Source organism: Tamandua tetradactyla, chromosome 13, assembly GCF_023851605.1.
Source record: "Tamandua tetradactyla isolate mTamTet1 chromosome 13, mTamTet1.pri, whole genome shotgun sequence".
Classification (NCBI taxonomy): domain Eukaryota; kingdom Metazoa; phylum Chordata; class Mammalia; order Pilosa; family Myrmecophagidae; genus Tamandua; species Tamandua tetradactyla.
In genome coordinates, this window is record NC_135339.1 from 80,887,048 (window position 1) to 80,899,892 (window position 12,845).

Genomic DNA, 12,845 nt, shown 5'->3' on the forward strand with positions numbered 1-12,845 from the left:
AAACTGGCCCAATGTCGCACAGCTAGAGTGTCAGAAAGAGGAATTGACTCCAGATCATTCTAAATAAACCTGCACTTAAAAAAAAGTATGTTGTCGTGAAGACAATGAACTATAGTGACCTTTCTAAATAAGTCTATAGATCTCATCATACCAGGAGATGGGAATGGACCAAGATTAAACTCAAGTCTGTCACTTCCATCACGTGTGCCTTCTCTGACTAAGAGTTAGAAGGAAGAGAAGATTAAATTTTCTTCATCAGATACTGTTGAATTATCTGTAGATTTTGATCCTCTGAACATGTTGAGACAGACAAACTCAAAGTGGTGATTCTCTATGGATATGAAAAATAACTCATTACCTTGGGATGACACCAAACATGGAAGAACTTGATTAAAACCCCTTGGAGGGTGCATGGATGGTTCAGCGGTAGAATGCTCGCCTTTCATGCAGGAGACCTGGAGTTCAATTCCCGGCCCATGGACCCCCCTCCCCCCCAAAAAAGCCCTTGGAAAGAAGTGCTTGAGGATAGAGAGAGCATAGAATTCCGTGGAAGTGTTGTGGTCAGTTTTGGCCCTGGGTAGTCTAGTTACCCCCAGACATTCCAACGTGGGTATCCTGCCTCAGTCACCCCACCTTGGTGTACCAGTCCCACCACAGGGAACCAATTTGGGTGATGCCTGAGACCCCAGCAGGAATTCAGGATGGAGAAAGGTCCTATTCAAATGAACCTGAAGGAGAAGAGCTTCAAACGGGCTTTTCAAATTATCTCAGGTGTCCAACTGCTCCTGTGTCTAATTTCCTATAGATGAATTTCAGCTGCAAGAATTGACCTTTCCTCAGGGAGAAGGACAAATTACAGGGAACTTCATATAGGCTTCATATAGACAAGGATAAGGAGAAAAGGAGTGAAGTTGGCAGAACCAGTGTTAGCCTAGATGGGGCCTTTGTGTGAATCAGAAACAAGGGTCCCTTCCTCTAAAGTGGGTGTGGCTCCAGGCTAGACATGGCTCCAGGCTAGACTTGGCTCCAGGCTAGACGTGGCTCCAGGCTAGATGTGGCTCCAGGCTAGACGTGGCTCCAGGCTAGACGTGGCTCCAGGCTAGGGCATTCGTTTGGTCAAGGAGAGTGGGGTCTAGATTTCATTTGCACTCCCCCTTGTAAAGTCACAGTCTGTACAGCTCTACATGGTGGCCCTGGAGGTTGGCTTTTCTTCCTTCCCTTCTCATTTTCTGAGCTCAAGCATTAAAAACTTAAACAAATGAAACAGTATTTGTCTTGGTCAACTCTGGGAAGTGAGTCAGGGAAGGGAGAAAGAAAGAAACAGCTTTTCAAAGGGCATCAAACCAGCCATGAAAGATTAAACATGCTTCTCCACATAGGGTGGTTGCTTGGTTCTTTACTAATTCATGACTTCGAGTGGATCGAGGGATGTGATTTAGCTAAGGAAATACAGGGCAAAGGGAGGGTCTGGGTCTGGATGAAGCTAATACAGAAAATTCAGTCCACCTGCAAATGCCACATGCAGTCTGAGCTCTTCAAAAAGAAGCGAAGTCAGTAAACTCCAGGACGTCCATGTTGCTGAACCTCAATTTTTTTGCTTTTAAATACATTCAGATAAGGAATTGACACTACATTTGTTTTTCAGAAAATGTCATGCCATATGGACATCTATTAATTCCAGGTGGCCAGTGGTATAAGTTGACCAATTTAGAAGAATTATTAAAGATCCATAATAATGCACCATAAAACTCTGTAGAAAATATGGAGGAGAAAAGTCAAAGGGACATTCAGACTCTTTCTGTGGAAAATGAGAAATGTGTGATAAAGCAGGTGTTTGCATACAGTGTCTAAAATCAATCTTTTTTTTAGCCATATCTTATAGTATTACTTCCCTTGAAAAGGAGCCAGTGGACACTTCTAGTGGGAGACCTAAACCTTCTGGAACCATATTACTTTCACATGATTCTGGGCAAGAGGCCTCAATTCCTCACCACATGGACCTCTCCAGAGGGCTACTTGAGCATCCTCATGACATGGCGACGATATTCCCCCAGAGTGAGCAATCAGAGCAAGAGAGCAAAAGAGAGGCCACCATGTCTTCAATAACCTAGTTTCAGAAGTCATTTCCACAACAGCCTATTGTTTACAGATCCCTATTGATGTGAGAGGGGACCACACAAGACAGGAATGCCTGGAGGCAAGATCATTGGGAGCCATTTGAAGGCTGGCCAGATCCAGTGAACGTTTGCCAATCCAGCTCTCACTTTCCATGATGCTTCACTCTCTTAGCTCTCCTCCTTTCTCTAGACATTTCCTTTTCTTTCTGCTTCTGTGGTTTTCCTCTTCTGGTGCAGTGCTTCCTGTGAATGCATACATATATACACTGATGCAGTATGACTCCCTAATCTCAATATTTATCCTAGCTTTCTCTTGGACGCTCCAGGCCTGGGTTAACATCTTGCTGGGCTAGAAGGGTTGGGAAATACTTTCCACCCAGCCTGTGGAGAGAAGGAATGAGCTCATGACCTTTGTCATCTCCAGATGACAAGACTTGGGCTCTGAGGGAAAGGAGGGGGGACAAACACCATAGCTGTGCCTTATCTCTTGGCTGGTCATCTATCCCAGTTTGCTGGGAACTGTTGGATTCATGTCCCTTGTCCCAGTATAATTATTAACATCACTCCCTTTTACTCTCTAAAGTGTCCCATTTTGGGAGATAGATTATACGGTCACCCTATATCCCTTTTCAACTCTGGACCATGTATTGTTTTTTTATGGCATGCAAATGTTAAAAGTCATCTGCAGGCTGGATGTAGACTAAAGTAGGGTGTCAACTGTGCCAGTGAAACTATTAGAAGCAATTAGATGATGGGTTATGGAATGTTATTCTCCGAACATTTCCGTGGTATTTAACATTCTCTGGCATTTCAGTGACCTTTTATGAGGCATAATACAAGTTGAAGGACTCATTTATTCCATGATCATCATACTGTATCCAAGAGAAAACGAGAGACCCAAACCAGGTGTCCTGAGCTGAGTTGCATATTGCATTTCAGAACCTGTCGACCAGATGCTAATTTCTGCCATTTGCATGGGGGCCCGTGCTATCATTCCTATCACAGTATCTATGTCAGCTCACTTTTCAGAGCAGCTGTAGCTAAAACATCGACCCCACCAATGATGGTAGTGTAATGAGGGGCAATGGGCTGGTAATTATTCTATATTACCCTGATCAAGTAACATACGGCCCTTAGTCATCACAATGAAATCCCAGTGCTCGGTCAGGAGGGAAAAAAAATGGCCATGAATGTTGTTTAAAGGGTGTCATCACAATGGGCTTGCGAGGCTGAAAACGTAAGCGGTCTCACGATGTTACTGTGTACTCCTATCTGGTAAATGCCTTGCAGTGGGTGCACACAGGCCTCTCTCATACACTCATTTTGAGGAACTTGATGAATAGTTCTATTTAAAAATCACCTGTAAATTGAGAATGATATTTTGATAGAGAAGAGGTCTGGGGGAGGTTGGAGGGTGGGGGGGGGTGGGCAATCTATTAATGAAATTTCAAGCTACTCAACATTCAAAGCCTCGTGGCTCACTTGCTTCAGGAAACACAGGTGCCTCCCAAACTGAGGATGCCCATGGGATGGGCCTTGGAAAGCTCCAAGAGTGACCGCCAGACAGAACACAGCTTAGGTCAGCACTCACTTTTTGGTGGGGGAGTGGGGGGCGCATGGTCCAGGAATCAAACCCACATGGAAAGTGAGCACTCTATCACCGAACCACCCATGCACCCAACACTCACTTCTTTTTTTATAAACTGTATGATGGGGTCACATTTCATTATTTTTCCATGTGGGTATCCCATTGTTGCAGCACCATTTGCTGAATTTTTGTTTGTTTGCTTTTGGGGAAGTGCATGGACTGGGAATTGAACCTGGGTCTCCCACATGGCAGGCAAGAATTTTACCACTGAGCTACCCTCACACCCCACCCGCCAACACTCACTTTTAAACTGGCGTGATAACCAGCAAAGAATAAAGCAAGCTCCAAAAATTTACTAACCACTTATCTGAGGAAATCTGACTAAGTTGACTAACAGCTGTTACCTTGTCACTGAAAGACATTCCACCATTCAGTTACCCCTAAAACATAGGATTGGTTCTGGAGATGGTTGCAGTTTGGGTTTGCCACTTGTTGAAAAATATGGTCTCGTAAAGTTGTAACGACCAGGAGAGATAGGAGGTAACCTACCTTGATTGTTTCTGCCACAAACACAGCCATGGGCAGCACGCTGATGTGGCCCATGTGTGCAGAGGTGCACATGTGCATTTACACACAGACACACACACAGCTTGTACCTTCATAGAAGCATAAGAATAGAAACTCAGGGATTGCCATAGCCTATCACAGAGGGCCAGCTCCTGGTCCATAGAGTTCCATGGTCTGTGACTAAGTCTGCCCCCTCCCTTCTGCCCTGCCTCCCACACTACCCAGCGCTCTCAGCTGCTCTCTTTCTTCTTCCCCTTCTCTCCACTCCCCAAAGGGCTGTGCCCCACTCAGCTCTATCACAGCCTCTCTTTGTAGGAAAGAGGCAGAACAGACAACAGTTGAAATCAGGGGCTCTGGGCAGGGCTATTTTAAGACCTTTACAAGCCTTAGACATCCTTAATATTGAAGGCGCCACCCCTTACTGTATCAAACATTTTTAATTATACCCACATCCCACACAAAATACTGTTACTATTTTTTAAATCTTGAAAAGACTTTTCTGATGTTACTGGTGGACTTATTTGGCCAAAAGTAACTCATAGGATTTATAATAAGTTGTAATTTCACAATTATCACCAGGCAGGCTCAGGAATTCCTGCAAAATGAGAAACTCTAATTGTTTTAAAATATAACAATACCCTATGAATTCTCAATTAACAGTAACGTTATTATCATTTACATTCTATGGATTATTCATTCTCCATTTATCAAGTTTGGGTTCCTATTTTGGACTGAATGCACTGTTTTTTGTTTGGTTGGTTGGTTTCTGTTATTTCGGTTTCACGTTTTCCGCAAGCTGCTGAAGAGATTGCAGATTCCATGCACTTTGCCCATACTTCCTAAAATTGATTAAAACAGCCCTAGTCTTGGAGCCAGACAGCCTGAGATCAAGCCCCTTTAGCTGCTGAGCATATTATTTAATCTCTTGGAGCCTCAGTTTTCTCATTTGCAAATTAAGGACGTAGCAGGGACCACCCTGCTGAATGCATGGAAAGTATTTAGCACAGGGGGAGGTATCTAGCAAGCCTTCAAATAAGGTCAGCTATTATTCTTAGTCATTTGCTTTTAAACTTTTATTTTTTTACATAATAAACTTTACAATAATAATGAAGGGCATTTAAAGAAAAAAATACCCATACTTTCATAATCATTTTTCCATGTTCCAATACATGCATATATAATTTTACAGAGTCGTAATTCCTATCATATTTAAATTTTTGCATTCTGCTTTGGATCAAAAACGCTTTTCTATATTGTTTGTCTTTATATGATCATTCTTAAAAGCTGTATAACATTCAGCGATGTTAATTTACCATAGTCTTTTTAACTATTCCCATATTGTTAATCATTTGGGTTATTTTCATAGGCGTAATTTATGACTATGTCATTTATATTTTTTTAGTCCATTTATATTCTTGGCCCTATTCGCTTTTGGAGCAAAGTGTTCCACGAGGTTTCTTTCCACTCTGTGAAGGAACATTTCCTTTCATTTGTCTATAATGTAACTGGATCAGCCTTCAAAGGGTTCCTTCCCTCTAGCTCTCCTCTTCTCTCTAGCCCTTAGATAAAGACTGTGAGCAGGGAAGACGAATAAAGAAAATCTCTTGGCCCCTTCCAGAGTTTGGCAGAAGTCCCTGTGCCTTTCACATGTGTAGGGTATAATCTGGGCACACACTGTGGCTGGGCCTGGCCAAGGAAGCCTGTCGTTGCCCAACCCAGCCACACTGATGCACGTGTCCCCACAAGAATGAATGGCCCAACGTGGTAGCAGGATACAAAGGAATAAGCTGAGTCAGTCATTTCTTTCTTTCTCAAACTGAACACAGAACTACCAAGGAAGCCTGTCATTGCCCAACCCAGCCACACTGATGCACGTGTCCCCACCCCTACACAAGACTGAATGGCCCAAAGTGGTAGCAGGATACAAAGGAATAAGCTGAGTCAGTCGTTTCTTTCTTTCTCAAACTGAACACAGAACTACCAAGAAAATGAGCCAATGGCAGAGGGAGCCCAGGTTCAAAATGTTGAGGTGGAAATTCGAATCTAGGGTGGCTTCCATGCCCCCACTTCTGATGTTCCTGACTTTGCCTTGGTCCCCTCCCCCTTGAGTCTGGGCAGGGTCTTTGGTTTGATTCTAATCAGTAGACTACAGCAGATGCGACAGGATGCATGTGATTACATATACATGGTTATGTGGTTATGTTGCATGAGATCTCCTCAACCTTGCCAAATCTGAAACAGCACCTGGCCATGTTGGGAAGGTCCATGTGGAAGAAGCTGAGGGTAGCCTCAAGCCAAGAGCCAGCAAGAAATGAAGGTTCTCAATCTGATAGTCTGCAAGGAACTGGATTCTGCAAATACCTACATGAGTTTAGAAGCGGATCCTTTCCCACACTAGTCTCAGATGAGACCACAGCCATGCCCCACACTTCGGCTGCATTTTTATGAGACCCTGAGCAGAGATCCAGTTATGCCCAACCAATGGACTCCTGACTCACAGAACTATGACATAATAAATGTGCTAAATTTGTGATCATATTGTTACACGGCAATAGAAAAATAAGACTGTTGATGTAGAGAGTAAATGGACAGGTCATGCTACTTCACATACGAATCAGATTCATGAAGGCGTAGAAATCAGGAGTAAGCTGAAACTTAACATGGAAAACAAGGAATCAGAGTACAGGTTGAAGAAGGCATTCGGGACAGAAAAGAAACTTGTGAGAAGCTGAGTTCCATTAGTGGCAGACCAAGACCTAAGGACTTCTGAGGTTTCCAGCTTTCAGGGTTGCACTGCCCAGTACAATAACCACTGGCCATACGTGGCCATTAGATTTCCATTTAAATGGTCTAAAATTAAATAAAATAGAAAATTCAATTCCTCACATGTGGCTAGTGGTTACTGAATTGGTGTACAATTGCATGTTTCCATCACTCCAGAAAGTCCTACTGGCCGGAGCTGCTCCAGAAGCTCCCAGGGCTGCCTGAGTCAGTCCCAGTTCCTGAGAGGCTGGTTCTGCCACGGTTCCTGCCTTCCTGTAAGGCGCACTTCATCTTTTTCTGGTTTGCTGAGCCGACAGGTCTTTACTATCAACCTCCCATAACAAGGTAATCTAAGCGCATCTTCACTCTCGGCAACCCCAGTTCTTCCACCCACTGCCCAAGACAACCTCCTTTAAGACACTTCTTCAATGACAAAACCCACCATCCCACCTCACCCAACACATCCCCCCTCCTGAGACTTCCCTTCCTGCCGCCCCAGCTACTTTTACCTCTCCCCACCTGCCCTCCATCCTTTGGGGGGTAAATCAGGGGACATTCTAAAAAGCAACTGATTTTCTTCCTTTGCTAGTCCTTCGGGGATGAATGTGGGGTATCACTGTTTCCCTGTCAGGCAACATTTCTTTCCCCATGTGGCCCCTGTGGCTCTGGCTGAGTTACGGGGTTTGCTTTCCCCGTTAACCTTTGCCCAACCAGGCATGGTTCGCTCATTAACCATTTTGCTGTACCTTTAAATCCGTCACCAGAAAACATATTCCCTTGCTGTTGTAGGTGTCTGGTGTAAAACTCTATCTGTCCCTCAGCTCAGGTAACAGGATATTAAAATGTTCATATCAAGCATGCTGAAATGTTCAACTGTCAAAAACAGTAATTTTATGTCAAGTTCAGAATGAAATAGACAGTCCCACAAGGACAATTTCGAAGAATCTGCTTTTGTCAAAGCTGGACGGTGGGGGAAGGTAGGAAAGCAATGGAGTGAAAGGGGTGAGGGCAAGTGAACAGGGGAAGGTCTGCATTTGATAGGGCTGGATTTTCACATCCAGCTCATATGTAATTCACACGTAGTAACTCAAGGAAAGCAAAATAACAGGTGATGGATCAAGTAACACATAAGCCAAGGGAATTTGCTAATTGTCCACTACTAAAGGTTCCATTTCCAACTTAGCTCCAGTCAGAAAGCGAAGTAAGACACAAGAAATGAGAAATAAGGGAGTGATGAAGAATAGGGAGAAGAGCTGTGAAAGACTAAGGCGCAATGAAAAACTAAACTTATATTCAGCCCAGCGTTGCACATGTGCTCAATTGTTTACGTTATCTCCAGATGGTGAGGGGTGAGGTCCTCTGGGCAGGGTTTGGGTTTTGTGCACTTCTGTATCCTGCACCAGGCATGTGCCTGGAGTTGATAAATAATTTGTGTCAACAGATGTGTACAGAGAAATTGAAGGATAGTGTTAATGCAAGCTCCAGTATACTCCCAGATTTTCCTTTCAGCTCCATCTATGGAAAATTTCTGGGTCCTCTCTGCCATCTGGAATATGACTACCCTCTTTGCTAGCAATACAACCTAAAAGTCAAAGAGTGTAGGTTTTGGAACCAGACTTTGGATCAAGCCTGGCTGTGCAACTTACCAGCTACGGTCCTTGGGCAAGTTACTTCATTGTTCTTGTCTTCATTTCCTCATCTGTAAAGCACAGATACAATAATTCCTACATCATATGTTTTGTGGAAATTAAATGACATAATTTAAAATACATTTAACATATATGCTAAGAGACAATAAATACCAGCTGTTGCAGTTGTGGCGGTGGTGGTTGATGTCAAGATCATCATTATTATTTTTCTTACTATTCAAAATCCAACGTGGGACACCTCCTTTAATAAATTATTCCCTTCCTTTCTAGACCACGTTTAAATTTCCCTCCTCTGACCATACTATTTTTGTCTGAATCATACCTTTTGTCACTGTGTTCACTTTCAAAACAGATATCGCAATTTGAAAGTACATAGATATCTAATTTATATATGCCCATTTACTGGATTATTGTCTGACTCATCTCTCTTTGCTAGATTGCAAGCTCCATAAAAGCAGGGGTCCTGTCTGTCTTGTTCATCTCTTGAATCACTCAAATTATATTAATTTTTTTAATGGGTCTATTTGGTTCAGATAACAGGGAAGTCCAGGATAGCTTTGCTGGATCCAGAGGTCAAATTAAGCTGTCTAGTTTCTTTTACCCTTTGTCTCTCAGCTCAACTTACTTTTTCTCTGCTCTATTGTCGGACACTTTTTCTCCCCATATAGCCTCTGGAAATTCCAAAGAAAGACTCACATATTTTTAGGAAGTCTCTGTAAAAAGTCCTAGGGCAGACTCTGATTGGCCCATTTGAGACACATGCTTATGCCTAAACCAATCACAAGTGGCTATGAGTGGTTGGCATATTCTAATTGGCCAGTCAGGGACAGACTCCACCCCTGTGGGAGGAGGTGGAGCCAGCCTCACCCAAACCACTTAAAGGAAACAGGAGTATGTGGAATAGGAGTTTCCGAAAGACTGCTGTGAAGCTAAAACAAAATAACACCACTCCACTGTTTCCATGGTTCGTAGCACAAAGCAATGGTAGCATAGATGCTCAATAAATATTTTTAGAGTGAATGAATAAACGACTTGTATGTTCCTTTCTTTTCTCTCTGATGCCTAAGGAGAGGAGAGCATGAAAATTGAGGCAAGATCTATGCCAGGATACAGCAACTTACTCAAGCACCCAATCTCAGAGTAGTTTTGTACAACCTGCTTTCTCTCCTCTGAACATTTGTTCTTCTTTGTAAATCACGGTAGGAAATAATCCCTCTATCTACAACCCTCAAGACTTCAATCAGGTAATATATTGCAAAATATTGCACACCAAAGGGCATTGCAAATAATAATGAGCAGCTAGCTGAGGTTTCATGTCATAGGGTCAAATATGTCTAGGAATCTCCTGCAATATTCAGCTCATTGCTAGGCACATGGAACGTGGTGGCAACAGACCCCGCTCAAATTCCTCTTATTTCTTTTAATGTCTGTGTAGTCCTTACGTAAACATTTTGGCTAAAGAAGAACAATGTGCATGGGGTGTGCATGTGTGTGTGTGTGTGTGTGTGTGTGTGTGTGTGTGTGTGTGTGCACATATGCTTAAAATCAAGATTTAAGTTGGTTTAAACCTCAGGAGTTTTCAATCTGTTTTCCTAATAAAGTTTACTCAGAAACATTGGATCGAAAGTGACTGGAGAGAGACCCCAGGGCTCTTTGTGTAAATTGAAAAGACTCCTGTGCTTGCTCCTGTTTTTATTATGGGAATCACACTAAATGTGATAATTTTTGTCAAGCGTGTTTGCTGTCAACTTCTAATTGTGCTTGTTCATAAGCAGCTGAATGGGAATGAGTCGTCTCAATCCATCTGTGATTACAGTTACCATACATGGAAATCTTCCCATCAGATCTGAAATAGAAAAACCTCACCTTTAATAACTGCACGTCGAGCAAATGCAAGGTTCACAGACTCTCAGAGGAAAAGAAGCATCTGCATCTTCTTTCCTCATGGTTTCCTCTCACAATTCAATGTTGTGATTTGAAGTTTGATTTGGGGCTACATCTTCTCCAGCCCAATTCCGAAAATCTTCACCCATGCTAGAGAGCCAGATGTATTTTCTGACCAGACTTATTGACCTATGCTTAACAGCTATTATTTTGAACTAAGAATCAAGCTGTTTGTTAGTCACACACACATGCGCGCGCGCACACACACACGCATGTATTTTGTTTTACATAATCCTTATCTTAGTATAGATAAAACTATTCTCCCAGAAACATTCTAAGCTCCTTAAGGACTTCCTCTAATTTTAGAACTAGGGAAAAAAAAAAACTTTAAGGGCATTTAATACAAGCTACATCTAAGAGACGAGTAATTTCAGGCCAGTATAAATTAAGAATAGCTATTATAGTCCAAGGCCCAGTGCTAAGCCCAGGACAGATGCTTATTAAATCCTTGCTGGTATGAATCTGAGTTGAATTTTAGCCTACTAATACTTTTTTTTTTTTTTTTAACGTGGGCAGGCACCGGGAATCAAACCCGGGTCCTTGGGCATGGCAGGTGAGCACTCTTACCTGCTGAGCCACCGTGGCCCGCCTACTAATACTTTTGAGAATAGTTGGTGATTTGACACAAAAAAAATACAGACATCAAACTTGGTGTGGTATTTGCTGATGTCTTGGGAGGAGAAAAAATGGATGGCAGCAGTGCGGTCCTGTATGAAATGTACAAGACTGCTAGGTGGCGACTCACATCTCAACTAGACTCAACATTCCAGCTGAGCCCAGGCTTACACTGGAGCTTTGCAGAGACAGGAGAGTAAGGGAGGTGCAGGTTTATGAACACAGATCTCTCCCTGAGATCTAGAAAATTCGCTGAAAGCAATCTTCTCTAGGGAGTTCTTCTGACCCCTTTCCTCCAATGCTGCATATATTCCCACGCCCCTGCTTGATTGTTCCCTCGTACAGAAATATCCTTATTCCCTTTTACTCCCTCTCCCATGCTAGTTTCCTACCTCATCATTTCTGCATGCCCAGACCTGGAGCAAAGCTGTCTTTCCCTGGAAACTTTGTCACAGTTCCGCATTCTTGTAGAGTCCCTCCTTGACCCAGGCCCTTATCACTCATCATCTCACATAATTGGCCATGAAACTCCATAAAGACATATTATTTTACCCTTTGACAGATGAGAAAACTGAAACAGAGATCAGTTAAGTAAACACTGAAGGTCACACACCTAGTCAGTGACCAAACAAGCTTCAGTCCAGATTGGTCTGCTGCCAAAGCCTGGTGATCATAACCCATTCTCAAGACCCACCTTTGCTTGGCTAGAGAACCTCGAAAGACCCATTGAAATGAATCCTAGCTTATAGGAACTAGGCTATTTGCTCTGAACTGATGAGCTTAGTAGGTCATTGTGGTGTGGCAATGATGCCCTTATCTGGTGGGAAGAAGGCCCCCAAACTCACAGCCTAGACAGATAAGTATATCTAGTGTTGGTGTGCTAAGAACCTGAGTCACAGAGATTCCACCACCTCTTGTCTCCCCCACGAGGTCAAGTTATTATTTTTGGAGTGTTTAGAGCCACTGTGAAACAGAAGTCCCAATTTGGCAGCCTAAACTGGGATCTGTGTAGGACTCAGGCATGTCCAGGCATTTAGGAAGAGCTGTGAGGTGGGCCTGCTAAAAATCTATTTGCCTGAGGAATCAGGAGCCTGTAGGAAAAGGACTGTCCTAAGGGAGAGAAAGTCCAGTCCATCGGCTTGGGTTGGAGGAAAAGGGAGATCTGGGCACACTTCCTGTGTGACATGAGTCCCCAGCCCCTGCCACCAGGCATTTATGCCTAAGTTCAAGGGATCAGATGCTTTACCAAAAGAGCAAGTAGAAGCAGGAAGAGCGCATTCACTAAATGTCCATGAGTCATTGAAAACCCAAGATGGCGCCCTACTGTTAGGGCCATCTAGAGAGGCACTACCGGTTTACCAATGCAGAAAGCCTGCTAGTCTGTGATTAGTCACAAGCAGACTATGTGTGTGCCCAAAACACTTGCTATGATTGAATACCGAATTACCACCACCTCTTTTCACATACCTTTGCATCAAATTTAGTTTTTACATCAAAGATGCCATTTTCTCAAACTGTATTTTTGCACAGTTCATGTTGTTTTTTTTTTTTTCATGTGTAGCTTCTCCACCAACCATTAGGCCCTTTTTGAGCATGGTCAAT